We start from the raw sequence: 24,698 nt of genomic DNA on the forward strand, positions 1-24,698 counted from the left end.
AATTGATGCTCATGGAATGGTTGCCACTCTGAAAAAAACAACAGTTATAATGTTGCTGAAGGCCCTCTGAAAAAAACAACAGTTATAATGTTGCTGAAGGCCATCAGTGTCCAAAGACTAATTGAAAAGAATTAATGAATATATAAGTATATGCTCTTGAAAAAGGAACAAAATGTCAAATGTTCAAAACCTAAATAATTTAGACTGGATGGAATACTTAGTTTACTGATAAAATAAATGTTGTTTTGACACAACATGTAGCCCTTTTCTTTCTACTTAAAAATAAACCACATAAACAAGAAGCGGGATATTTCCCAAAATACAGATGTTAAAATTTTGGGTCTTTCGTCAACACAAACATTTTTGGGGGACCTTCAAAATGTTGCTTTTGAAAACACCGTCCTTTGCAAAACTCCCTCTTCACCATTTGTGTGTAATTCAAAAGATGTTTTGTTTTTTCCTTTGGTCGGGTAAGAGGGTTGCATTACTTGTGACAGGTATTGAGACTTAATTTAACAATAGAAACTGGTGGTTTCATTTGGTGGAGAGACCCCCCAAAAAGTAATTTCATAATCTCCCCAGGCTCTGTTCAGATAAATGGAGCTTTCATTGGCGTATGCATAAATATACATTTAATATCTCACTGTAGTGAGGAATGAATGGATCAGAATACATGATCAAGTCGGCTCGTATTAATTTTTTTTCAGGCTTCTGAGTGGACAAAACCCACTAATTGTTGTTATTGTTTTTTCCCTGTTATGTAGATGTGGTCAAAATGCGAACAATTTATCTCCTTCTGTAATGCTGCTTATTTCCAGCACACTGCCTTTGCCCTAATTTGAGGGCCAAGAGTACAATCACAGGCCTGTGCCAGGGGTTGACCTTTCATTGATTTACATCTGATAGTGTGCGGAAACCCCGTTGGCTGTGTGGCTGGGTGTCTTCAGCTGTGGTCTCTTTAATTACCACACCAACAATGGGTCAGTTGTCTCCATGCGTCTCAGAGCGTAACATTTCTACAACATGGAGCAGGATGCGGAAAGCAGCTGTCACCAAGGATTTCACTCTCTCGATCGAGGCAGGCGGCCATATTCTAGAAAAGTGAGGAAAGCAATCCAGGTATTTACTCACTGCCTCACTGATGGCCTAAACTATAAACACCATAAACTATAAAATGGTGCATAATATGTTCACGGATTCTTCTGTCTCTCTTTCCGTCTGTCTGTCTGTCTGTCTGTCTATCTATAGATACATATATACATGGATGGATGGATGGACTTACATTTTCACATTGTTTGGGCTTTGATGCAAAAACAATATAAATTCTCCAAATCTATTTTCGAGCTTACTTGATGGAATAAATACAACAATAAAGTAATGAAGCTAGTTTGCAGACCCAGTGAAACAGTCTCCCTGTTTATGCACGTGTAAGAATATTTTTAGATGAATATTGTCCAAATTTCCTGTCTGATAAGATTTGCGGGCATTTTATAGAGCATCCAGCCGTGCGGTGAATACACATCTCCTCGGGTAGTCAAACAGCCCCACTTTTGAGATGCATGAAATACAAGCTTCCAATAATCTTTTAGATGGTTTACACCCAGATGGGAACATGTTATATTGCATGGTCAAATTGAACAGAACAAAGTAGTGTCAAACTGTCTCCCCTGCAGGGCTGAAATAATAACTCTGCGTTTTTATTCCCCTCAGTGGTACGCCCCCCCTCCACTCTCTGCCATCGTTTAAGCATTTTCAGTCAATGGAGATGTTCCTCAGCGGAAGAAATGCTGCACATTGTGAAACAAGTCTATGAATGGGTTTTTATTAATTAGGCTGCCCAACAATATGCTGACTAATTTGAATTCCAAATGAGATATAAAACTACAGACAAATTATACTCTCTAATTTGTGTCTAATTGAGGACAGAGATGTGACTGGATGCACACATTGTAAAACTGCACATACTACAAGTATGCGGCCCAGCAAGGGTGTAACATCAGAAAGGTGATGGTGTGGACCTGTTTAATGGACTACTATCAAAGTGAGATGGTAGGAGAAGGGTGAAGGCGCCATAATGAAAACTATGTTGAGTTTCTAACTGATAATTTGCTCTGATGTATAAAGCAAAAATCCAAGCCTTCCACAGTTAAATAATTATACAAATAGACAACACTGATTTTTTTTATTGAAGCTTGTGCATGTTCTCATTTCACACCATTTTACATCAAATAACACATTGTTCACTGAAATGCTGATTGTAGAAGATAAAATAATATCCTATCAATAAATTGTATTTGTTTGAAATGTATTGACTATTCATGAAAATGCAGAAAAGCAGCATATTACTGATACTTTGTAGCACAATGAATTGTTGGGGGGATTAGATAGTTATTTTTGGCTGAAATCAATTAGTGATGGTAGTACTTGCAATAGACACCTTGACAACATCCCCCCCCCCCCCCCCACACACACACACACACACACATACACACCTATGAGTGCTTGTCCAACATGGTGGTAGCTATAATTAGATTTCTAAGCTCAGGGAGTCGGGATGGATGGCGGTAATTTACTTCCTCTCAGAGTGAGATTTGCATGATTTGTGTAAATGAGAAGAGTGATGACAGGTGATGTCTTGTTAAACACACCAACTGTCTCGTGTGCTGTTTTGAATTATAGAAATTTAAAATATGGTTGACCTAATGGGTAAAATAAAGGATCATTCCCATTCCTGGACTGAAAGAAAAGAGCCAAGTAATAGCTGCAGAGATTTTGGGGACGGCCATTTATAGTGTATAAATAAATTAATTAAATAAATAAATAATCAAATAAGTCAAGTCAAGTCAAGTTTATTTGTATAGCCCTAAATCACAAACAGTCTCAAAGGGCTTCACATAGCCAAAAATTGACAATTATTCTCAAAGCATCCCCTGATCATAAGCTCCCAAAAGGGCAAGGAAAAACTCAAAAAACCCCTGCCAGGGGAAAATGAGAAACCTTGAGAAGGGACCACAGATGGAAGGATCCCCCTTTCAGGATCACCAGGTTATAATGGATGCAGAGAGTGCAAAAGTAAAATAAATAAATAAAACAGGTATTGATATATCTATATATATGTTTCCAATAAAAAAACAAATCATGTGACATAAGTGGAATATCAACACACCGTTAAAGGCCTCTGATAGCAATGTTGATGAATACTGTATCTTGGAGAACAACAAAAAAAATAGCAATATTATTCGGGAGGATAACTATTTAATCACGAAGTGCAGCACAGCGCTTCATCATGGCATCTATTCACCAGAACTAAAAGTTGTGCCTCATCAGCATGATGAGATGGTGTGACTGAGACTGCAGTATCCAGACAGTCATTAGTGTCCTCTTCATTTTGACACTGACTTCTGGATATCTGCCATCGCTTATTATATTACAGTCTCAAAAATGCACTGTTTATCTTTATTACTGGCCCTTAATCTCTCGTGACAGTTAATCGCGTTACAAGTTCTTTGGGTCGCTTCATTTTATTTTACCGCATTCATATTGTCTTTGTGCCTGTAACGGCATAATATTTACAACTTGGGATAACTGAACGGTTCATTACGCAATGTGTCCCCTTCTTGGCGAGGGTTCTCATATAAGAAAAGTCGGCTGTGTTCCCTCAGTGCTGCTTAGCCGGGCTGTGATTAATGTCTTCATGCTCTGGTCAAAGTGTCGATATCTTCACCAGCTGGGCCCATCTGTCATGTTTTTCCTGTGACACCCCTGAACGTAACTCTCGTTCTATCAGGGAGGCCATCCATCAAAGTGGTAAACAGAGACATCTCCCATTAGCGGCCCTGAACACTTCTCATCATATACTGTAACAGACAAGCAATCATCTGGTATTATGTCGCGCCACAGGCTAATGTGAAATATTAACAGAAATACAGCAGTCCAGCTGCTGATTGGATGGAGCATCTGCACTAAACAAATTGAGAGGACCGTAGATTGTGGAAGGCGGCACGCCAAAGCAATGTCAAACTGTAAATGCACACACGCAGGTTCAGGACGTCCCCCACCTACTGCCCGATGACGGCTGGGATAGGCTCCAGTACGCCAGCGACTCCTGTGGGGACAATCGGTACAGAAAATGGATGGTAGATTGCGGACACCGATTCATAAATTATCATTTTTCTCATACAATTTTGTTCTACAGTATGCAAGGGCAATAAGGTTTCTAATTTGATTCTAAAATGATCAAAGAAGTTGCCAAAATCGTGTAGCCATCAAATCAATTCTTGTCACATGTCCACTTGAGGGCCATAGGTGAGCCTAGGCCAGCTGATTTGATGCTCGAGGCTGGGTAGGAGCCTTGACTGGCGGGGACATATTGTATAGACAAAATGGAAATAACCAGGATGACTTAGGCTGAGCCACAAAATAAAGAAAGTTGCAAGGATACAGTGACCTTTGCTTTTGTAATACTGTTTATATACATACGTGTTTGGGCATGGATGAGTCCAGAGCAGTGTGAGAAAACTTTTTAATCTTTTTGAAAAAGAATAAAAAAATAGAAATTGAATCAGGAAAAAAACTGAATGTGACTGCACAACCATATACCAGTTATATAAGGGTGTGCACACCCTTATATAACTGGGATGTGTCAATGTTCTGATTTTACACATATTTCAAATCGCATTAAACGGGAGTCAACACATACCTTCCACTATTTAATAAGCCTCCAATTAACTCAGAAATACACTTAAGGTGTCTGACATGATTTTATATTCCTAGGAGAAGCATGAAGGTTTTGTGCTAAAAGCGACTTCATGATTCCCGTCACCTTGTCTAAGGCCCCATGTCCGCTGAGAGAGAGAGAAAAAAAGCTCCCCTGAAGCAAATTGCCGCAGCAAAAGATTTTGTTATGGTGTGATGAAACTGTGTGACGAACTTTTTGGCCAGAAACCTAAATAGGTGTGTTTGGTGCAAACACAACGGTGCTAATTACTAGAAGAATAATTTACCTACAGGGAAACAGGGTGGTGCCAGCATAATGCTTTCAGGCTGTTTTAAGTTAGCTCAAACTGGGGCCTTAGAGAAGGTGGTTGGGGGGGGTTCGTTCAATTTTAAGTAGCATGCCATCAGTGTTAGCACAAAAATCTTCTGTTAGAAAACATCAATTAAAAGAAATGTAGCAAAAGGTCTAAATGAACATCTGAAATTTATTTTCCATCACATTTGGACAGGGGTGTGTAGACGTTTTATAGCTGGTGTGGTTGGCATATGACCCAGAATGGTTGGACTTGAAAAACTTATTTTTGAGTCAATTACTGTATAATACTCTCGTTGTGTAAATAAATGATAAAAATGGCAAATAATTTCAAGGCAAAATGTACCTTTGAAATTGTATCTGCATTGACAACCATGGTTTTACCGCTCTTCCTCTGACACCTTAGCTTGGATAATGCTGACAGCATAGCATTTGGAAGAAATCTGCACTGGAAATGAAGATGATGTTTTTCAGAGATGTTGTGGTGATACCAAGATAAAACAAAAATATGATTCACTGCACAGCTTTTCTTGATATTCAGACTCCACATTCTTTTCTCTTCTGCAACTGTTTTTATGACAATAACTGAAACATAGATAATAATCTAGGCAACAGTGGAAATTCTGAAGGAAAAAGTTGTTCCAAGATGAAAATAAAACATGAAGGTATCACAGATAAAAGATCTGATATTTGGCCAGTCTGCTCTTCTATTTACATACAGATCACAGAGACCCACACATGGCATTTAAAAGGGAAGTTTTTATAGGGTAAAAGAGCAAAAAATTAAGGACAGGTTTTCCGAAATTGAGCGAGATAGTGTTTCTTTGACTCTTTGAAACCCAGGCATGATCTGGCACACATTTAGAAAAAAAAAGGCTAATTGCTTCAGCACCTCTGTGCAAAAACTAAGTCACTTGTGAAACCATAATGGGAAACAGAATTCCACCATGTAATGCACATGGTTTCTGCTTCCTCAGTCAGATCGTTGTCATGTATTTTCTTTGTTGAAATCAGACACAGCAATTATATAGTCGGAATGCATCGTATGTATTGAAAACTGAAGCAAAGGACAGTTAAAAGTAAAATAGTTTCATTTCTTTTTGTGTAAACAAATACCCCATGTCGTCCCCAGACCAGCACAGTGTGTAATTGGCTGCTATAACTCAACAGAACGCTTTGCCCTGAGCTACACGTAATACTTCCTGCACTTAACTAAATCCATTTTTCAACCCTCAGTAGAGTTATGACACACTAATGCATTATTGTACAAATGTCTGACCAAGTTAGACCTTTTAAAAACATGAACCGTAGCAAAGGCTGATCCAAGAGTTGGTCACTGTTTAAGAAACATCAAAAAGCAAAGATTCTCAGATCAGTTTCAAGTGTGGTTTAGTTTCAAAGATGACAGAATGGCTAATCTGGATCCTATTTTGAAGATAATTTAATATTATAACTGAGAAAGCAAGAGTGGCAGTACACAGGCGTATGAACATTAAATATAATAATAATCATCATCATTATCTGGCCCTTTTTTGTTTGCATGTTCTCCCCGTGCCTGTGTGGGTTTTCTCCGGGCACTCCGATTTCCTCCCACTTCCCAAAAACATGCATGGTAGACTGATTGAGCACTCCAAATTGTCCGTAGGTGTGAGTGCGAGTGCGGATGAGTGTTCGCCTCTGTGTGCCCTGTGATTGGCTGGCAACCAGTTCAGAGTGTCCCCCGCCTACTCCCTGAACACAACCCCTGTGAGGACAAACGGTACAGAAAATGGATGAATGGATAATCATCATCACTGAACTCGCGTGTTGTATTGTTCTGACTATCTTAAAAAAAGGAATGGTACGTTTCATTTAATTTGCTACAAATGTGTGACAGATGTGAATTTATGTGTCCATCCTTTATGGCTGTTTTCTGCAAACATTTAGTAAATCAGGCCCATAGTTGTTGATTCTTTTTTCCCCATGCACCATGGCAGTAATGTCAGACGAGTAAATACTGCTTGTACTTTTAGTTGTTTTGATTTACAGAAGCTATATACACATAAGTGCAAATATAATTAAATAAAATATGCAGGCTTGAATATGACCTTGACTCTCAAAGCGTCTTTAATTGACTGCACAGGACTAAGATTTACTTTAATGGATAGAAAAATATACCTTTGGACATCTTTGAAATGTCAGAGGGGGGCATGACACATCTTATTTCATAAACATTACAAAAACACAACTAATGGAAATTATCAGTCTACCACACGGTGATTTATGGAACCTTTCACCTCTGCTCCAGCTTCCTTGATTCTTCATGCTGGAGTTTCAGAATTTTTGGCATGCATCATACTCCTTGTAAAGGTAATTATTTATTCATTAAACCTTCAAAGTGAGTGCTTTCTAAGATGAACAAAAGTGTGGGTGCAACTAAACCTTTACTTTTTGGATGTGCAATTCTTATGAAACATACCCGCATCGTTTCACTTGCAACAACTTCGGGGTGACAAGTGAAATATCTTCCCTCGATCGTATGTGCTTGATGAACAAATACCAGGCTGTTGTGAATTCGTAATTATTAATAATAAATTGTAAAACCTATTGAATATTGATGTCTTGTGTCTTTCTGGCCTCAGATAAGACTTGAATCATTCAATGCACCAAAGAGCACTAAAGAAGGGTCGGTCACAGCAACAGAACAAGTCGCTTGGCATCGGCAGGGAAGATTTGGCACATACCCGGTCGTGCTGTTCATCCTACAAATGTGTGCTAAGACATAATTTAAAAGGGAAAATAAGCTTACCCTTTTCATTGCAGTCAAATTTATTGGCAAGAAATAATGTTAAAACTAAGAAATAATCTACACCCCAAAAATAAATGTGCAAACTTTTTGATGTTTATACTTGATGACATTGTCGCCATTTGTGCCACTTTAAATTCACTGAACTTGTAATGACGCTCGACGAGCTCCGAGCGCTTGTGCGTTTCAGTCCATATCTCAGTAGTGAAGCTGTAGACAGGTTGGTCCAAGTTCCCGCTGTGAGGCAATGGTACATAAAGCACACTCCAGGTGAAAACATACAAGGCTATGCTCCATTAGATCACTCCCTATGCTATTCCTGAGATGGCATTCTCAATTAAAAGGCCCTTGAATCTTGCATTCGAAACACGGATTTTACTGCCCTCATAAAACATGGTTACTTGTGAGACCTGGTAAAACAAGGCAGGGACATACAGTATATTAGGAATATATATGCTGTAATTGACACTACTTTGTAAATGTTTTATGGCTTCACGTTCAACCTTTTCTTTCTCCCTTACACTCTCTGCCTTGTCTTTGGTGATTTGCCTGTTAGCTACCTGCACTTTGTCCGAAGACAATGGCCTGTTCTGCTCATGCAGATGATTTGGTCATAGCAGCAGTGCCAAATGAGGTGTCTGCCAATTAGGGAGGGATTCCACTTACATTTCTGGGCAAACTCCCTCCAGTAACTGCACCCCATTGTGATATGGCTTTATAAGTAGACTCCAATAGATTCTGCTTTTCCGCTGCAATATTACAATGTTGTTTTGCAATTCTGCACTCCTCGGAGACTGAGTGGTGTGAATCTGGAAATGCATTTGGTACCATGGCAGTATGTGATGTCAAAAGCTGAGGGTTTAAGTGCCCACACTGTATCGACCAACTGAGAATCATTCCTTGACTGTTCAGATTGAATATCGGGGTCAGTGCTGTTCTTCTCAAGTTCTGCACAGGTGTCAAAGTCAAGGCCCGGGGGCCAGATACGGCACATCATTTTATGTGGCCCACGAGGACAAATTGTGCATCAAATTCGTGTGTCATTACTTGAATTGCAAATTGTCTTCACTTTAAATATCTTTTTTGAAATATTTGACCAGTTTTTACTCATCTGATTTTAAAACAAGTTATTTGTCAGTTTGTTTTGTAACTTTTACTTTATATAATATGAGGTGCTCATACATTTATTTGGGTTGACAGTCATAACGGCCCTCCGAAAGAAGCAATGAATACAATGCGGCCCGCCAAAAAAAAGAGTTTGACATCCCTGATCTAAAACATGTTTGAGAATAGGTTGCAATTCTGCTTCACTTTTCTTGTCATTTGTTTTTTACCGCTAGGCAAATATGACAGGATCTAATCGCGTTACATTTAAGTGAAATAATGTCATCGCCCAAGGCAATACTAGGTTACTCCTTTTTTCATTGTCATTGAACTGAAAATCTAAACTAAAATAAATGTGACAGTGACATGGACTTGCTTAAAACATCTGATGTCATGAGCACAAAACACGTTATGTTCCTGAATTTGAGCGTACAGTCAAGGGTTCTTTGACTCAAATTCTTTGCTTATTATTCTACTCAAAGGGAAAGCAGTCAGAAGAAGCTTACGGCTTCAAATCTCCAAGCTCTACCTCTGTGATTGCCCAGGCCACGGTGGGATAACGATTAGAAGAAAATCGCTAATCAAGGCGGATGTCATTAGCATATTACCAATAACAGCATGCAAATGGAGGAATAAAGGGAACTGCCTTATAATGCTGGTTAAAGTAGGAATCAATGTCATGTATAGATGCACACAGCTGCTTGACAAACAGACATTCACTTCCAAACATGAGTCAAGGAAGTGTGTAAAAATTATGTTTTTTTTCTGGTTTTGTCTGAGTCACTCTGTGACACACTTGATGCTAATATCACATTCCCCCTCTTTCTTTTGATCAGCTTTTGCAGCTGGGCTTCCCTGTCTCCCTTGGATGCATCAACAAAGCGTGAAGTGGCCACTCTGATCTGGTGAAGTATTGCCTGGATGGGGAGAAATTAGGTGAATTCTTTTAACTTTTCAAACAAACATAATGCAGTCAAACTTACTGGATGAGAATCAATTACATGAAGTGAAAAAGGGTTCAGCGGGGGATTTTGCTCTAATTCTGGAAATCACTGAAGACGTCTTTTCAAAAGTGCTCGGCTGTGTCGTGTCACTTGGCAGCTGTGTTTCAGTCCAGTTAAATGAATGACTGAAAATGCAAAACGATTTGAGCTCAAATTCACCGTAAATTATCTGTATGGCTAAACAGCATCCATTTAATACATTTTCAATCTCCTATTTGTTTGGATTTTGAAAAGAAAAAAAAAAATGTGGTGGCCGCACAGGTTTTCTCTGGGTACTCAGACCTATTCCAGGAATTGTCAACTGGTGGTCCACGGTCCGCCAAATTGTAAATGAAAATCATTGTACCATTTTTAAAAATAAAATTGATTTATTATTCAGACTTGATTTATTTTCCAGCTAATTTTTGAACCATTTACCCATCAAAATATATGTCAAATGTAACTGAGATTCCCAAAATAGACATACAGATGCAAATAAATAGCCTGCATAGGTCTATCCTCCTTTGGTGCAAAATGAAATAATATTCCGCCAAAGCAGTGGTCCCTGAGTTGCTTCATGGTTATAATGGTGAACAAAACCAGTTGAAAACCCCTGTCCTATTCTTAAAAAATGCATTTTAGGGTACCTGAAGACTCATAAATTGCCCCATACAGTAGAATGTGAGTGTGGATGCTTGTTAGTATAAAGGTTTAAAAAGTATAATATCATACATTTTTATTTAATTGTAGACCTAGTGATCAATAATTACATTTAATGTGTTGTTCCTCACAGTACACAACGCTGACGTGTTTTGCTGATACCTGAAATAGACACACCCGCACAAATTTTCTGGCTCATTGACAGCATGTGTAACAAATGCACTTTGTCACATATATGAACTCTTGAAATCGATTTGTGATGACACTTTGCTTGTACCTCTGCTCAAGAATTGGTGGTAGGCTTGTGAAGCGTGATCTCTTTGAGGAACCTTCGTGTACGGGCCTCGAATTTAGGTTGATGCATTCTATTAGTCCACCACTAGATGGCAAACAAAATCAACACAGTGTCCCTTTAATGGTCTTTAATGGCATCTTTATTTTTCTTGAAAATTTTGATCTTATATTAGTTTTAGGTCAGACCATTTACTTGAATTATAATCACAATACAATTGTTCAACTAAATCAAACATCATCCCCCAAAACATTATGAGTAAGTATAATAACTTCATATGGGAGAGTATCCATTCACAGCCAAAAGATTAGGCAGACTTGGTAAAGCTATTGTGAGACGGATTTATGAGAAGCCTTTCGCAAAAATAATAATGCACAGCTTTGACAGACAGTTTAAGAGCAGTATTGACTTGTGCAGCAGAATAAGATGGCTAATTCGCTGGATTAGAAAACGATTTCACAATGACGCAGTGGGGTTCTTCATCCCTTCAAAAGACAACAATAATAATCAAAGTATTAACAGATAAACATTTAACTTTACTCGCAACATATTCTCTTTTCAACAGATATATAGTATTTGGAGGCATCTTTAGGATCGACCAGATGGTTTCTTGGGAAATAAAAGAATATGATCACAATACAAACATTTTGCAATTGGTCCTATTGGATGTGTGAGGCAGATTGTGTCAATTTTTCAACATGTCTAAGCCCTTTGTATGAAGGGGACCCGTTAAATCTGTCTTGCTTCTAATAAACTACCATTATTCCCCCCAACAAGGCTGGACTCATTAATAATGCTTCTGTCAGATGCCCATTCTACTATGTGAAAATAGAAAATATCATTAATTACAGTTTCTGTCACCCTCTGACAGCTCCAGCAATTGTTCCAGTCCCTGAGTTCTGTTTCATTGTGTCCACACCTAGTGACCACCTATTCTTTACTGTCTCAATGGAGATGTCCAGCATGTGAGAGCCACAATGGGCTTGTGAGATCTCACCACACATTGCAAAGCTTCTGTCCCAGCAACGCATTAGTCATCGGGGGAGCCATCGAGTGTAGTGCAAAACACAAAATGCTGATTTATCACACTCAAGCAGATATTATAGAACAGTCAAAATTGTTTTGGGTTTTTTTTGTGTGTGGATTCAGTCACTTTTCTTCCTTTTGCAACTCACTTAAATAGCTTCCCTTGAGATGCACTTTGGGATTTGAGTTTGCTGCGACTGAAGAAGTCAGAACATTCTTTTATGAATTCAGTCGGATCTAAATGCTTGTAGAATGCTAATGTCGGAACATTTTCCAACAGAAACAAAAGGGAAACGGGACAAGAGCCCAACTCTGAAAACGTGAAATTACTATGATGGATTATTTGGTTTTACATTTCACTATATCTTCCGCACAGTCTTTGACCACCATCATTGAGAAGTCTCACTAATACATATATAACAGTCGCAACGACTTTAGTGAGCTAGATGAAAAGCTCAAACCCCCTTAGTTGAACCCTGTCACAAAATACCATCATGTAACATTCGAGTCTAAAAAAAGTATTTTTATGAGAACAAGGTCTTAACTGAATGAAATAGGGAGTGTCATAATTCAGACACAGACATGAACACTCTCTACTTCAAATAGCAACTTCAGTCTTTGAATACTTTTACTTTGATCTCATAACGACAACTTCATCTTCTTAATTTTGTGACATTAATTTGGTAGCATCTTTTTGTATCAATGTGGCCTTCATAATTCTTTGGAATGACTAACTCTACAAAACCACTTTTCATTTACTGTTTTATTTAGTTTCATTTAAAAAGGCACTATAAAAAATTGAATATCAAATAATATGAGTATAGCGTAGGGCAAAATCTCTCAGAAGGAAGGGGAGAAACAGACGCTTCTAACAGTAGATCTAAATATGTTTTTTATTATTCATATGCAGCCCAGGAAAAGCACAAATCATTCATTTTGTGTGGCTATGATAAACTATAGTATTTATGGACAAGCTGTCAAGATAGCATTCTCTCTTCAGTTATTGCTGATATCGTCCCCTGTATACTGTATGCTGTCACACACTGGATTATATGACACCATCGCATAATACACCTCGGTTTGAGTTTCCCAAGATGGATAAGCTTGGAAATATATGATAGCAGACCCCATACAGGCGTGTCATTAAACAAGGGCAAGTGAGTGTGAACTATAATGCATCATCCACGAGAGCTGCGGTCCTGGCTTACGATGAAGTAACGTTGCCACAAACCAATGGCTAACTTCAGTCATCACTGTTGCCTTTAACTTTGCATGGGGCCGTGTCAGAGAGGGAGCATGTGGTGGCCCAGAGAAGACGAATGGGCAGTCATGATGAATTGGGGAAAATGTGGTTTTATTCGAAAACAACACACTGAAAGGGAATTAGCTTTTCTTGCATTGTGGTTTAATCTTTCGTTTCGATCCTTACTGCGGTATCAATCATACTGGATTCTTTTTTTCTTAATTTTGTCAATAACAATGACTGCCTGATTTTTAGTCCCCCGACCCAAACAGAACTGAAGCATGTGCATAGAAGTAGGGCATTCTGTGTAATTAAATCGGACAAAATGCACATAGGGTTTAAACATGTATTTTCAAGAGGCCTAAATTTAGACACTCATTATGGTATCTAGTAGCAAATAGTGCTTATCTATTCAGTTACGGATGCTCCGTTTGGACCATCTATGCAGGAACTGCTGACACAGGGGGTTTGAGCTCTTACTGCATATCATTACATGAATGAAATATGTGCATGATTAGATGCACAAGTTGGAAATCCGAGTAGGTTTTAGTGGGGGTGAAAGGCTCAAAGCCGGAGTTTTTCGTAAACAGCTTCATCATACTGTTAAAAGCAATTTCACTGTTGTTTTCAAAAGCGATATAAAACGGAATGCAATTTCAAAATCCCATTTATGCCTCGGGATATAACATTATTCGGTAAAGAAAAGTACTTGACTATTATTGTAAATGTGTGCTAGGCTGTGCGTCATTATCATCAACTTTGTATTTGTTGTGATTGTAAAGATTCTCAAGCTTTTTGTTCATAATGAATTTTATGGAAATGCATTGACTCTCTTTCCCCAAATTCAGCTATAATCTTATCATATTTTATTCATGGTATTAAACCAAATTTACTCTTCATCTGTGAATGAAACAAAAATTGACTTTCATTTATTCCATTCTGAAAACTGTCTGCTTCCTTTCTTTTCTATTTCTTCAGCTTATCACCGCTGATTGTCTGCAGCGTAATCCACAATCTTGAGGCTCCAAATGTATTTGTGTTCATCTCATCCACAATGGTCATTTCCTTCAAAGACCTGCGGTGCTTCCAAAATCATTTATAGCTTCTTATGACCTGTGCAGCTCTCCAGGGAGCCCTAGACTCTGTTAAGGGAATGCAAAAGAGCCTGAGCAGACCTCTATCTTTTGATATACTCTGGATGGATTTTTGCTCACTAAGAATTCCCTCTCAAAGGAGCTTTTGTATATTTGTTTTCTAAAAGGCCATCCGGGCTCTTCATTGTTGGCGGTTCAGGAGCGGGTAAACTCTCATTTTATCCCATCAATTAGTCAGTAATTCTTAGTTCCCACGAGTAATATTACACAATGAGATATATTCCTTTCAGCTGAAAGGCGTCATTATATTTTATGAGGGGATCACAAACATAAGATTTATGCTGTAATTACTTGGGCGTAGTTAATGTGAGAACAGTTAATCAACATACATTAACCAACAAATTTGAGTAATAATATGATAAATTACAATGAAAAGCAAGCAGTCAGAGTGCATTATTAGATATTTTGTTTTGTGCTGTTAACAATAATTTGCTTAGAAATCAGGCGGAGGGAGTCCGGAGGACATATTCCCTAACAAGGAAGGTGAACAAAATATTAGCAACATCTAAATGTTATTAGGAGCATCACAAAGGTTGGTTTACGTGTAATCTTGTTGTCCACTTATCCACTTATGCATGTACTTTCTGAGTCAGGTACTGTAGGATAGATGAATCAAAACTGTGTGTGTGTGCGTGTGTGTGTGAATGTGAGTTGTGTTAATATGCACAGATAAGATGCCGTGTGAAGACCGAGCGCTGTGAATTCCAAGCAAGGCTGATGCTGCGATGTCACCACAGACAAAATGACTCATAATCCCCTAAGAGCTGCCACATATGTCCGCACTGTAAGTCCATTTGTGATACGACAACATGACCTTTGGATTCAGTCCCATCTGTTTCGCTTCAAATATTTACGTAAGAGAGCAGAAGTGCTTTAAACGATGAGTGCAGTTTTACAGAGTATCCTCAACAAACAGCACATTTTACATCAATATCATGCAATGAAATCATGATGATCATTTCTAATTTAGATCAAATTGCAATTGATTATTGATAATCACAGTCTATGAATCATTGTTCTTTAGTTACTGATTTAATTTCACACGGATCAGAAATTCCTGACCATCCTTGCATTAGCATATTGATAAATGAAAGCATTTCAAACGTATACGTAGTTTCTTTATTGCAATACGATACTGACATCATCCAAAGTTGTTTCTACGGTCCAAGTAAGGATCAAACAAAGTGCAAAAGGTGTTTATCCCTGCTCAGAAATCTTTTATGAACCCCCCTACACTATTGCTCTACCCTTTATCCATATATAACATTTAATCAGATAGCTTTCATAACTAAATACCCTGCGCACGTGGTCTGCACATACATCACTATCAAGAAATCCGTTCTGTAATTTAGTTCTCTCGTCACTGTAAATTAAAAACTACTTAGGAAAGTAGAGTGATGTATGTGCCGTATTTTTGAATAACAAAGTACAGATTGATTTCTCAATTCTGTTTGCCGTTAACTAAGCCTCGATATCCAATCAACAATATCAATTAAAAACAGAATTCAAATGTCTTTTGGCTATCTAATGTTCGTTTAGTGATGGGTTGCATTGAGTATACCTGCAAACACCGAACACACACAAGACATGCTCTTCACCATAAAAATCATACGACCTGCAGTGAGGGATCACACTTTGAGGCTGTGTTTTGGAGCAGTAACGTGTGTCTCGGCCAAGATTAATTATTAAGAGTTCAAAATAGCAGTCGGTGTTATCGTGAAACCTTCAGGCAAATTTAATGCAAATGAGGGGACCCGGTACGATTTGCTGGGAGTTCCATTTCACAATGGTGCGCCCTTACACCCAGTTCTCCCAGTGCAAATTCTAGGGAAATAGCAAAAGAGTGAAAACTTCACCCATGTGTACAATTAGACTGCACATTGTGCGAAACTTGTGCCCAGCACGAAAATACATTTCTAAATACGATGTTATTGCTAGATTGGAATATTATTCCCCAATATCACAATGGATAAGTGGATTCCTGCATTATAAAATCGAATAACACCATTCTCATTTTATTCATGGGTAATTTTGACCTTGCTGGAACCTGGAGTGTTAACTGTCCTATGAATAAAACATTAACATGGCACAATAAAGCATAGTTAAGTCAATCAAGACTGACAACTGGTTGATTTCTAGCCGTGTTAACAAAAACAACATTGAGGTGGACATACGTAGTATATCACAGCACGTACAGGCCGAGGCTATATGAAAAGAAATCTATCCGTCTCTCAGTTAGTTTTTAGTTTAGTTAAGTTTATTCACGCGATATCCAAGACATACAACATGATACAAAAAACAGTATTACACAGTCGGATACGTGAAAGGTCACCCCAAGCAAGCTATTTAAAGCTTTTAATACGGGGCCCGGTTTTCCATAAGTATCAGATATTGGCCAGATATCCTTACAATATGGACAACATACAGATATATAATAGACAATAAACACACAATAAGGCATAATGACCAGTAGACACACAATAAACATACAACAAGTAATAGATAGTCTCAATATTCTGGTTACACTGGATTTGATGTGAAGTACATTAGCAATTAATAAATTAACTAATTAATGTAATTAATTAATTAGTTGTTGTCCGTTTCGTATAATGGAAACTCGACAACACGTAACTATAAAATGAGGTTGTTTAAAAAAATGTGATGGATACAATTTTGTATGTATGCATTAAAGCAAAAAAGTAAATTAAAGAATGGAAGGAGGAAAATCAGAACTATGTGATCCAAAAATTTAATCAATACTGTAAAAAATCCGTAGGTGCATGGATTAGGTCGAAAATTAGCTAGTTGAGGAAAGAGCTGTTAAAAAGAAAAGCGCTATTGCTGCTTTTGTGTTAAATGACCTAAATTGGTTACTCACCTATTCTAGTACTGCACAACAATTATTCACAATAACATTGAAGAGTATTTTGTGTCTTGTGTGGCCTCATTGAAGGCAATATTAAAAAAAAAACTATAAAAGGCAAATCTGTTTACATAATAAATCTTTTACTGCTGATAGCAAAATACCACTTTCATTGCTGTAAGTACCTTGGAAGACAGCCAAGTTTTGTTGCTTTCCAGGACAATTCCAAACATTAAATTCTTTCAATTAGGAGCTATAACTCGAAATGCACTTAAATGATTGAAACTTGCACTGCTTTGAATGGATTCATATACAGTAAACCACTAGCATGATGTATAGCATAATATATTTCCAATCATTTTTCTCCTCCCTCACTCTTGTAGTATTGTTTCTCCCAAATAACAGTTTCTTTTATAGGAGGGTTTGTGTCTTTACAATGCTTCACTTACGGACTTTGATATACAGTGTGTTACCAAAGTGTGATAGGGGTTAATTAAACAAGTAATGTATGAATGGGAGGAAAAGCTCCCAGTATTAGTGCATGGTTATTTATTCACCTACCTTGGCCTCTCTGTATCCACATCAGATTTATGTGACTGGGGTTGGAAGTGCATGTAGATCTCAGCGTTATAGTAGCTCTCACCAAGTCGCCATACTGTATTGAAACAACTGCACTGTGGATATCTTGGCACATTTGTGGGGCTAAGAAAGAGCACATTGAATTTTCCAAAGAAATCTGTAAATAAAAAGACAGATCCCTGTCTGGGATTTTGAGTGTAGCTTTAAAATAAATGCCAGTCATATGGATCTACTGTCATGTTCTTTTCAGAATGCAGAATGCAGAATGCTAATGATATATATATATATATATATATATATATATATATATATATATATATATATATATATATATATATATATATATATATATATATATATATATATATATATATATGAACCAACATACACTCAAGTATGTGGTATTACTCATCAGGCTCATCGTTCAGAAACATATGTGTAGGTTTAAGGCACAACAGTGCTGACATGTGAGCCTGTCCGTTGACATGGCACAGATACTACATCCAGGCCCTAAACAAACCTTTCATTGACAGTCTGTTAGAATCATGAGTTTTCTGCTCGTTGAGCTGACGGTTGCCATTTTTCTTGCCTGTATCCTAATGGAAAACTATTCATCATTGCCAAATAACTATGTGTTCATTACAACCCACGACTTGTTTGACCTAGTGAGTAAAGCTTTGCCTTGGAACTGTTGGGTATTTTCTACTTGGTATTTTCATTTTATTGTAACATGCAGTTAGACTACTGGTAGTAAAGCAAGCATATCAGTAAGGTGCCAATCTGACTATCTGTATCAATGTAAACAAGCATGTAAACAAGCAGATCGTGTGAAACATTTAGCAAACAAAGGAAGCTGATAAGGAAATAAAAAGATGGGAATCTAAGTGTATTCAAATGCAAAGGACTGGCATGAGGTTTTGTTTGGGTGGTTTGCTTTTGGCCAGGAAGTGACAACCCTTAACCCCTAAAGAAAACTGATCTGGCGGTTGTTTTACATCCATGTTGTTGTTTCCTCCTAGCTCTGGCCCAATCAGGAATGTCGCGGGAAAGGAACAAAGCACTTGGCAAAACTTTTATCATCCCATCAGCATCACTGCATGACACAGGAAGACAGCCAGACATGCTTCTCACAGGAGATCCCTTTCTTGGCCCAGTCTGTTTTTAAGTTGCTCTCCGCCACTTGACGGTGGCTGATAGGAGCCCATTTGGAAGCCAGACGTGACTCAGCTGCCTGGAGGTGGCCTGAAGTAAAGGCCATAATCAGATCCAGTCCCTATAATGAAAGCTCCTTGTAGCAATTCTTGGGTTGTTTTAAAAGTGTAGTGTCTTTCCGAAGATGAAGGTCTATCCGTTATGTATTTACCACAGGGGCTAATAGGCGTCTGGTACAAAATTCTGTAATGCAACACTGAAGGACGCAATGAATTATGGCTGGTGCAGACATTGCTTACCGACCGCAATAATAATTTTAATGCATAAATGTATTTCATATTATAACATAAAGAAGCAATATCCCATGGACTTTTATGTTGACTAAATAAACTATCAGCATTCTGCATTCACAGGTGCAAGAGATCAAATAAGGTAATTCACAAATGGTAAAGAAAATAGATAGCAAAATATAATGATAATAAGCCAAATGGAAAGTATAAAGGGAAATATGTATCGGTTTCAGCTATGACTGTCCACTAAATCCGCTTTATCATTGGACCAAGGTATTTTGACAAGTTCAGAGTCCGCACTTTTAGATGTTAAACTCACATATACCTTATTAATCTAATTTATGTGCCATATATGACTTCTTAGGGATGGGCTGCCTAATTATCCCACACGATGAATGATATTGTAGTGCTTTATTAATGTTCCGACATACTGCCGGGGAAAACCAATAAATACGACGCTGGGGATTGTAGCGAATGAATCGGAAATATTTCAGTCTTATAATGAAGCGCCGTCAATGCAAACCACATGTGCCCCTATTTAAATATGCACGCCTTTTACAGAGGTATTACTGTATATAGAGAATGTATAAGTGATGGAAGCTGGCATAGTTTTTACAACCGAGGAGCTTCTTTGCCTAGCTTTGGGTCCTTTCTGATATAAAAACCAGCAGCTCTGCATACAGATAAGCTTTCCGCATCCTTTTTATGATGATATAGCTCACTAGGTAGAGCTAATTAGTACCTTGGGGCTCTGGCATAACTAAGGTACTGTACATGTTTCAAGATGTCTAATTCCATTATATGAAATAGGAAAAGTTTACATTACAGGTGGCAGACAAATGGGCCAGGACATCAAGGTACCAGGTTTGATTTATCTCACCTCTCATTGAAACATAATGGAAAATCAAACATCATTATTGGTGCATTGGAGCATAAAAGACAAATGTGTGTTACTGCTCACACTCTTGTTTACTTCAGTGTTTTATGTGCTCCCCTAGGAGTAATTTGAGCCTGTTGCAGGTCAGCTATAAATCCCAAACTTATCCACGTTTTCAGTCGCAAAAGGAGGTTTGCTGTCTGGCTGAAGATGGACCATGTCTCGGGTCTGGATAGAGACCTCTATGACAGGCTCCACTGAGGACTGAATGGACAGCTATAGCTGATGGATGGTCATCCTCCCCCGCAAATCACAAAGCTCTCCAAGGGAGACAGCGACAAAAAAGAAAGGTTGGTGGTGCTGGGCATGTTAGAGGACATTAAAAGATTTACACGCAATAATTCATCATATACTCACTGACCACAACATTAAGTCCACATCCAGTTCAAGACATGGATCACAAATTCTGTATTTTCAAAGATAATAGTTTTGATTGACAATGTCAGAGAGAGTTATTCAATTATATAGTTTTAACTGTGGTTGAAATTTACACTGGTGTATAATTCCAATGCATCACACTGAGGGCGCTTTCTACTAGACTCAGATCTATTTTTTTTGTAATATATTTTTTTTTACTGCAAATAGTATCCCTGCTGAGGCGGGGTACACCCTGACTCTCAATTGGTTGGCAGCCAATTGCGGTGAATATTTGGTTTCCTTTCCAGCCAAATGATACAAAATCACTAGCTGACTTTATTATTTTGGGAAGTTTTATACAACTGTTATATTGGATCTTGTCTGATTATGCGGCTTATGCATTTGTGGTTAAAAGAGATCACAATGAAAGCCCCCTGTACAAATATATAATACTGCTTAAAGGTTCCAAAATAAACAGTGGAAGCTCAAAAGCCCGTTGCTGGTTTATTCTGAATTGAAACTTTTCCTATAGGACATAATATAAAGGGGTTTTGCTCTTATGCACTTTACAAGTAACATTAGCAGATTCTAATACATAATTCTAATACATTCAAAATACATGTTTTGAATTTGAAAAATAAACATTTGATTTTTTTGTATATCATAAACAAAAAAGGGTCATGTGAACGCATGTATTGTGGGGTTTCATCCCTCCATCGTCCGATGGATTAAGTACTGTAAATAAAACAATCTGTGATAAAGTGGTAAATTGACTTTCAATTTCAACTGTACATTTGTACAAATGCTGACAAAATGTTGTGCACATCTCTATCTGAAGTACTATAGCAATGTGTTTTTCAACAAAAGCTTTTAAGCGGTGATTGTGCCTCCCATTTGACAGTAAATTATGAAATGCAAATCCCCGTTGTCAGACAAAAAAGCTGCTGTCAGTGGAAAAAGGTGACCCTAAATATATCCTTCAGCGGCTGTGCATTGAGTCGAAGGAAACAAAATTGTCCTTCAGAGCCTGTTATTATTTGAGCAAGCTATTGCCATGCACGCTGCACATTGAACCCGGAGCAGCGGTTGCATTTGCTGTACACTCCACTGCAAAATGAGACTAGTCAAGCCCTAATGTAACCAGCAAAAGCTGGATAAAAATCTATACAAACTCAATTATGAATCAATTTGAGTTTGTGTCAGACAGTCTGGTGCCAACAGAGTGGATTTTTTATTAACTTATGGTCTGGGAAGAATGAAACACTTTTCATTTGTGTACTTCACTATGTTGCTTCATGATTCAGAGGAAGGATGTTCACACTCACAAGGAGGGCTATCTTGATGATTTTTATCTTAACGTAAAAAAAAGTGTGTTTTCAGTGTTTTACTACTTTAGATTTCACATTATTATGTTGTTATTATGAGGGGAAGGCCTATTTATTGTGCGTGAGTAGTTCATTGATCTTTTCGCTAACATCCACTCGATTTGAGGACAATGTGAGTATTTTTTTTAAATTCAGATGGGTTTTCCAGTGCATAACACTGTCCTGCATATGAAATTAGGTCACTGGCTTGAATATTCATGATCCATTATGACAACTCCCTGCTCGTCTGTGTCAAGACCTATGTTAATTCCATGATTTGCACATGAGAGCCTCTACTTGAAACTCTTTACCACTGCAAATGTTTGATAATTAGAGAGCCACTAAAAAAAACAGGGATTGGACATGTTTTCCTAACTGAATTCCTCACACACAATATTTGGATGCAGCAAGTTTTTACCGCTCACTAGGCATATGGCCTTTTTAGAGGTGACTGCTGTGATGGCTGAAGAGGTTATTGATTTGAACACGACAGCCAGGTGGCCAATGGGGATCCAGACAATGTTGTCATTTTGCTCTTAGGAAAGCTATATGTCCCTATAGAAATGACAGCTGAGTGTATTCTGAAATGGAATAGTTCATTATACAATCCCTTAGCTTCTCAGGATTACGCTTCTCAGCTGTCAATCAAATCATTATTTGTATTGCCACTGTCATGATATTGTAGTGTTTACAGATAAAGCATCTGGACACACAAACAGGTCCCATTGGTTCTATTAAAAGTTGCCCTACAGTAGTTTGTTGTTTTTTTCCCGAACTCATACACATGCCACTTGGCAGGAATGCCTGGTTTGTCCCATAAGGTCAATAAAGCACAAGCAAGAAATGACAGCATTTCCCGCCAGACATTTATACCAAGAGTGTGATGGCCTCTCATTAGTAAGAAAGTGGGTCACAGAGGATATAGTACTTATCAATTGTTGGATGAGAAATGGAAGTTTGTGCCAATCCCATCTTGGGAAATGAAACAGCCCTCGCAGTCGTCATTTACTAGAATTTTGCCAAGAGCAAGACTGAAAACTCGAAATGGTGTGGATTGCTTGGCATGGCCGTTTTCTAACAAGCTGACAGACAATTGAGGATTTTTGGTCAAACCTTGGGTGCTTATTGTCAAGAGAAAAGTGTGATTTTATTATGCTGTTGAATGAAGAATTACTTAATTCAGTAGATGGATTGTCCAACACTTATGAATTAAATTGCAAGATTAATGTGTTAAATTGCTATAACTTTACTTAACTATAAATTACTTGGATTGCAAAGATGCTTCATGTGTATAAAAAAAATAACCCAATATTATTTCATAATTTTCTAGAGTAGATTTTTTTTAGCATAGCATGAAAAATTTGGGAATATTCCTATTCCTTTCTGTTAGATATTTTACTTCAGTGATGGATGCACAATTCTTATTGTAAACTCGTGCACCACCCAATATGCAGCTGTTACTTGAAAGTAATTTCTACTTTAAGAGAGTGAATTCTTCTTTCAGTATCAAGCTGTCATGAAATCTACAGTCCAATTGTTTTTCTTTTACTTTGTCTTGCTTTTCCTTCTTTTTTTGCGCTCCCCTAAGATGCTCAAAATCACAAGCGCACTGTTGATGTATCTTGAAGATGATTATCCACTGAGATTGAGCTTCTCTAGCTTAACACGCCCAAGGGAGCCTCATCACCCCCATCGTAATAGACAAAAAGAGGAGAGAGTGAAAGAGAGGCATGAATTCCACTGAGCTACAACAAAGAACACACTCAAATTTTCACTCCCCCCCGACACACACACACTATAACAGCCATTAAACCTGCGTGCCATGAGGGTATCTTCATCCTCATCTAACTTGAGGTGAGTAATACAGGCACATATTGATCACAGTCTGCTTAGAGCTGGCATTAAACGAGAGAACTTTCAGCGTGATTCTAAGATTATGTTCACGTTGAGAAAATTGTCCTTTTGAAAAAAAAATTCCAACTCAGATTTCCGCATTGATCCTCTGAACTTTGTAGATAATTTTGATTTTACAACATTGGCAGGAATGGTAAGAATGCCTTCCTGTTCATTTGTTACATATGGGCATTCAACCACTCTCCTTCATATGTACAAACACACACACTTCTACCTAGTGTGAAATAGATGCATGTCCTTCTTTCCCTGCCAAATCCAACATTTAAAGATTTATCTCTTAAATGAGAACCTGTGGTAAACAAGCTAATCTGTTTGGCGGCGCTCACGGTCATGGCTGAATAAAACATTTGACAACGCTAAGCTCCTGAATCTTCCTATCTCTCTCTGGAAAAAGGCCTCTCTCTGCATCCCTTCGGGGCTTCTTCATTGTTAATCCTACCGATCGCGTTCTTGGAGCTTTTCTTTTGTCCCGCCATAGGGGTGTGGCCAGACTTTTGTCTTGTCTGTCCGAGAGTTCATTATGCGATTGGCGACCAGCTAATGCAATAACGTGCATCACGTGGCCCTACTGGCCATTGGAGCAGCACTCTGCGAGTCTTTCGTTCCTCTTTCCCCAGTCTTGTGGAGTCAGCCTGCTACCTCTCCAGTGGTGACAGGTTGTCTCAAAGGTATTTAACCACTTGTCTTGCAAAACCCCTTTTAATTGAAATTACCCGCTGGCCGATAAGCTGCAGTGGCCTTATCGAAGAGTAGATATAGTGATTCAGGTCTTTCAGAATGCACCACAGCAGTCTGTATTCACCTCTCATCTTTGCTTTGACATATTGTATAAATGGACTATTACATTATTATGTTATTATATTCCACTCAAGCATCCTGCCTTTTTTTGGATGACAAAGGTGCTGTTGTTGAAGCCTTGTAATGAATGTGCAGAGTGCACAATCTTTTAATTGTGGGGCGGGGGGG

The 24,698-nt window shown here is 38.1% G+C and overlaps 1 protein-coding gene across 1 annotated transcript in view; it reads left to right on the forward strand.

The window, feature by feature from the left end:
- Nucleotides 1–24,698, forward strand: part of adgrl2a (adhesion G protein-coupled receptor L2a) — a 174,556-nt gene that overhangs the window by 46,269 nt on the left and 103,589 nt on the right. Inside the window, exons 2-3 of the mRNA XM_088393686.1 lie at nucleotides 9,755–9,854; nucleotides 20,217–20,387. The gene's annotated coding sequence lies outside the window, so the exon portion shown is untranslated. The remainder of the gene's footprint in view (nucleotides 1–9,754; nucleotides 9,855–20,216; nucleotides 20,388–24,698) is intronic.

Source organism: Syngnathus floridae, chromosome 13 (assembly GCF_059516105.1).
Source record: "Syngnathus floridae isolate MCC-2025c chromosome 13, RoL_Sflo_1.0, whole genome shotgun sequence".
NCBI lineage: Eukaryota > Metazoa > Chordata > Actinopteri > Syngnathiformes > Syngnathidae > Syngnathus > Syngnathus floridae.